Source organism: Helianthus annuus, chromosome 5 (genome assembly GCF_002127325.2).
Source record: "Helianthus annuus cultivar XRQ/B chromosome 5, HanXRQr2.0-SUNRISE, whole genome shotgun sequence".
In the NCBI taxonomy this organism is placed as follows: domain Eukaryota; kingdom Viridiplantae; phylum Streptophyta; class Magnoliopsida; order Asterales; family Asteraceae; genus Helianthus; species Helianthus annuus.
The window spans coordinates 151,135,126-151,141,255 of record NC_035437.2 but is presented as its reverse complement, the minus strand read 5'-3'; positions in this window follow the sequence as shown (position 1 = coordinate 151,141,255).

Below are 6,130 nucleotides of genomic sequence, written 5' to 3'. Positions count from 1 at the left end.
CCTTTTTCGGTACTGATGTTGGAAAAAGCTTGTTTCTTTGTTTACTTTTATATTATAGGATCAAAAGAGCTTAAACGAGAAAAAGGAACAAATTAACAGCTGAAAGCAACACAAATACAAAGAAGAAAGATTGACATAACCTGCCGAACCCCCCATCCACATCCAAAATAACAAAATAACAAGAACAAAAGCATAGGCACGGGGCCGTGCCCAGTTAAGATTCCATGTAGAAAAAGACAACAGCAAAAGACAAACCAACACGGGGCCGTGCCAACCTAACACGGGTCGTGGTCAACTATAAGATTCGACAAATCTTGGATAGTACAACAAGTACACTAACCACGGGGCCGTGCTATGACACCACGGGGCGTGTTAGTACAAGACCTGACATCTGAAGTTAATATAGGGAGAGAAAAAGTCCACCACGGGGCCATGCCAGGTGGGCACGGGGCCGTGCCTGCCCTCTGTTTTCAACTATAAATAGAGGTACTTGGTTCAAGAAAAAGGCAACCCTCCGCAAACCACTTCTCTCACATTTGCCACCAGTCCACCACCACTACAACACCAAAACCCACCTCCATCATCCACTTTTCATCTTTTAGAGTGTGTAGTAGTCTCGGGATCCAAGATCGATTGTAAGAGTTCTTGTCAAATAAAGGCTATGCTTGGCTAAGTCTCTTACATCACTTGGTGAAGACAAGTCCTTTATGTTTTACTTTTGATTTCCAATGTTTGGCAACTTTTTATTTGGGTATGTATTAATAACTTTAATAACTAGTTTTTTATATTGAAAGTGAACTTTAGTTAAACATTTCTTTATGTTTCGTTGATTCACTCATTCGTGTCTTTACGGTCTATATAAAGCGCGTTAACTGGCTGGAAAGGGGGGGGGGTTAGAAGGGTGTTTGTGTAAAGTTTATACTTCGTTCAGTGTATAGATCCTGCGAGGACTTGGTTCAAGCTTATTAGGACTTCCCTTGAGGCAGATAGCATCAAATCGGGGGAAGTAAGAACGGCTTGAACCCCTTATAAATAAACTATTATTAAAACTTTATCCGGCTTTGCGGGACTGTATCCCTGCTGACTCAGACCAATATGGCCGAGGGTAGCGTCACCTCACAAGAGGGGCCTACCATATTCTGCATTAATAACTTATTTAATTATCTTCCAATATTCCGACCTTGCGGGACTGTATCCCTGCTGACTCAGACCAATAGGTTGAGGGCAACGTCGCCTTCACAAGAGGGACCTACCACTATAACTAAGATAATCTCATAAAAAGCCCAAAGTGCGGAAGTCATCAAAGGAAACATAAAAGAGGAGTTGGAACCAAGTGATTCATTCTTGTCTATTTGTTTTTCCCTTTTTATTTACGTTTTTACTTTTATTTTCATCTTTTAAAGCATTCAAAACTTTTATCAAAATTTGGTTAGATTAGACGTTAACGATAAGCCGGTATTAAAAGCTCTTGTGTCATTAGACGACCTCGGTATCTTACCTTTACTATACTACGTCTAGGATGCGTGCAGTTTCCCTAACGTGTGTAGAGTAATGGTATTGTATCGTGTTTTATAAATTTAAAGCTTGATCCACGAGTAAAAAATGCTTAAAATATAACAAAAACTATAACCACTCACACGCACGTCACTGCCACGATAAACAAATGAGGTGGTTTCGCGTTAAGTGGGTTTGGGTTGGGCCATTAAATAAATATATACGCTTAAGTGAAAACGACTAACTTGTATACGTGACAAACAAAATAAAACGTAACAAATGTAATTTATAATCGCGAAAATGAACGGTGTTAACCTCGGAAGTACGGGTTGTCACACAAACCATTCGACACAGTCCGGAATTTTTTTAAACCAACTGACTGAACTATTTTTTTTTTAAAACCGATAATAACATGTTTAGACATTTCACTTTTTAAACTAAACCATGAACACCCCTAATAATAGATGCTTTTAACTAAGTCAGTTATTTTTTATTTACATGTAAATTATTAATTACTCAACACAACACTTGACTATCGCTTCTCGTCCCTTACATCTCCTTCCCACTCCAATGCTTCCTTAATCTAAAAGCTTTCTAATCTAAAAAATTTAGAAAGACACAATTAATTGCAAAGTATAATAAAATGTCGAGCAAAATATAATACAATGCTGAAAAATATAACACAATGTCAAGAAAAAAGACACAAAGTGTCGCAAAAAGACAAAATACGCAAATAGAGAAAATATACATTACTAAATAAAAAGACATAATCATTTAAACTAAAATTCTAAAATCTACAAGCTATAAATCTAAAGTGAAAAACTAAAATCTCACATCATAGGTTTTGATAAGACGGTTCCAATCCGGCTTGAATGAGGTCAACCAGAGTCCATTTGATACCATTCTTACATCTTCTTATTTTTAGATGACTTTGTATTTAATCATAACCCCTATCTCTAAATACATGTTTATCATATTTTAACTAACCTAAAAAACTATTTAACATTATAATGCATTTTTTATATTTAAAATAGTTAAATAATGCAAATTTAGCTCTCTTAGCAAAGTGGTGGTGGGGTTTTAAAGAAAATCCTTCATCACTTTGGGCAAGAGTAATCAAACCAATACATTAAAGTCCTAGATCTGGTTTATCTTTGAAACCAACTCTGGTGACAATTGTTGGAGATGACCTTGAAACTCGATTTTGGATTGACAATTGGATTGGAGACGGCCCAATAATGGATAGATACCCAGCCTTATTTGCTGAGTGCCAGTGGGCCTGGGCCTGGACGCGTGGGCCTAGGTGCTGTGCTTTTTGGTAATCACAAAGGATCTGGGCAGTGGAAGAAAGTTGTAGGAAAGATATTTTGGTTGACGATGTTTAGTGTATGGAAAGAAAAAGAATTCTGGAATCACAATGCTACTTTCAACATGACGGTAGAAGAAATTAAAGAAACTGTGTTTCTATGGCTAAAAGGAAATCGACACTAAAGAATCTAGAATGGGCTAGATGGTGCAATTTCAATATTAGAAATGTAATAGTATCAACTCTTTTCGTTTTCCAGTTTCGTTGTATTTGTAATTGTTTCGGGTTTTACAACTTTCCCTGACTCTGTTCTATAATCATAGAATCTTCAGCCGTTAAAAGAAGTTAAATATAATTATAACATATGAGATATATAAAAAGTACAAATAAACTATAGAATTCGTTGAAACCAATGTATAAATATGCTTATTATAAACGCGATATACACTAATTAAACATTTATGTACGTAACATTTTTACTTAGAAAGCTTTAAGATTAAAGTTTTACAATTGATTTAATATAATATTTCTCTTTAATATCGTTAATTTATATATATTATTTGGTTTTGAATAAATTATTTATTTTTAAAACTAATAAATATAGTACTTATTATTGATATCGTCTTGGCTTTAAACATAGTCTTGCAAAACCTGCATATTGGGTAAGTTTAAATGGGTTTAGGTGAACAAATTCGAGTAAATATGAGTTCGGGTCAGAATAGACCGTTTTACATAGGTATCACAACAAAGTATAAAAAAATGGGTTTACTCGCTATATTTTGTGAGAACTGTTGGCGATGGGTGATGGAGATCATGGTGTGTGTGGTTGCAGTAGTGGCAACTGAAAATAGGTGACGATAAACAATGATCATAGGTGTTGCTCACTGAAATTGACTCGATGTGTTATCAAAGTCGACTTAAATGAATACATAGGCAATTCTTTTACAGCTCAACCAATCAACGCGTCATGATTGTCGCTCTTGTCGCTACTCCAATCTTACACTGGCACTGGCTTTTAACTATAGAATTTGAGTTGGGTTGGGATTAAAATGAGATGGTTAGGACTATTGTAATTTGTGTGTTTGCTTTGGTTTATAATAAGAAAAGAGACGAGTTCGTTCATAACATATTTGTTTGTTCGATTAAGGGCCTGCTTTTCTAACAAGCATCGGTCCTGATAAGGTTTCCAAGATCAAAACGCGGGTTTAAATGGTCTTGAAATCTTGAAAATCAGCAATGAGGCTAGAAGCTTAGACGGGATTACACCTGTTTAGAATCTTCGTGTGTTATCTTCAAAGAAAAATTGTGCAAATCGGTGTTATTATAGGCAGTTTGGTTGCTATAATCATTTTATGTTTATGTTGCGTGGTGGCGAAATGATAAAAAACTAGTAGATCAAAGCCTTCATGGTTACCACTTGCGTTACATTTCAAGAAATCATGGATGCAACAAACAATTTTAGTGAGAATATGCTGCTTGGGGTGGGGGGTTCGGGCGAGTGTTAACAATGGAAGACGGGACGACCATAGTAGTTAAAAGAGGAAACCCGAGATCCAAACAAGGTCCCAACCGAAATCTAAATGTTATCGAAACTAAGGCACCGGCATTTGGTTTCACTTATTGGGTATTGTGATGAACATTCAGAAAAGATTCCGGTTTTATGTAAACACGGCTAAAGAACCTTTAAGAAGTCGTCTTTACAGGACCGATTTACCACCACTAACATGGAAGCAACGGCTTGAGAATTGTATCGGGGCAGCTAGAGGCTTACATTATCTGCACACTGGTGCAGCCTAGACTATAATTCACCAGGATCTTAAAAAGTTATGTCATATAAGTTATGTCTGCATTTACTTTCGTACTCATTTATTCAGTGATTAATATACAAACTACAGGAAAACAGATGCACTATTCAGGATTAGTGGGCTAAGTTGAGTTACATGAACACCATGGAAGCTTTGTTACTCTTTAAATTTGTTCCTAGCATGTAACACCCCCAAAATACCACCTGCGGAAACCCCGCGAGGCGTATTACACAGCAGAGTCTGAGCCACCAATCACATTGAACCAATGATAAATATTTAATAAAACATGTCATTAATTGCCAAGATTAAATGTCAAACATAATATCAATTCGCAAGGAGTTATATAGCGGAAGCATATGATAAATCGTTTAGCAATTGTTTCATAATAAAACTCAAAACCAATGTATCAATTTTAAGTAATCCAATAGCTTCGATCCATGACCACTCCAGCACTCCCAGATAGCAAGTCCATGTTCCAAGGTTAACGACCTACAAGCATGCAAACAAGTGTGTCAGACTACGCTGGTGAGTTCAAAGTGTTGCTTACGCGTTGTGTTACCAGATATGTTAATGCGATTCAATGTTGTGTTACGATGTTGCTCATGCTAGTTACCCTAGGGACTACGCCCTTACGTAACCGAGGAGTGTGCCTCTTAGCAACCCACTATGCTGTTCATGCTAGTTACCCTAGGGAAAACGCCCTTACGTAACCGAGGAGTGTGCCTCTTAACAGCCATAGTGAAACCCAGATAATTAGTTCACCCCGTCCCTACGGCCCGGTGTGAGGTTTCCCACCTAATAGCGCTATCAACTAATTACCCCCATTGCCCTCCAGGCAATAACCAAAACCGATTAAGTTGTTTACCCATAGTTTCCCTTCCAAGTGTTTACCAGTTGTCCCAAACCACCGGGACGCATGCTTGAGAAAATGCGATGAACTCACCTTGGTTTGCTCGGCAGATTATACCAAAGTTACTTGAATTAACAGTGATCAAACACGTCCTAACAGGATTACCATACAAGTCAGGTTTGGTTTAAGTAAGGCACGTATGGTTACACAGAGTTAGCACGTTACAAATACATTTAGATCATGGCAACACTTAATAGTTAAACGATGCATTCAACTTGTGCGGTCAACATAAGCCCAATAGTACTTAGTCCAATCATGTTGTACGATTTAACAAACCCAGCCCAAATAAACATAAGTGATCCAACAGCGTATTTGGCCCAAATAACAACATATGTGACTTGTGCGATCCGGGTAAGGTTGTGCGATTGTAATTGGGCTTGTCCGGCCCAAATCAGACTAACTACCCTTGTGCGATCAGCTTTATTACCCAGCCCAGGTCTACTCACCCGGCCCAACAGTTAACAACATTACACATGTGCAGTCCAGTAATCCCTTGTGCGAGTGAAAGCACCTTGTGCGACTGTGGGTGCTTGTGCGACAGGAGACATCTTGTGCGACTGACCAAGATGTCTTGTGCGATTCTCTTGTTCGTGTGATCTTGTGCGGCCGACTAGC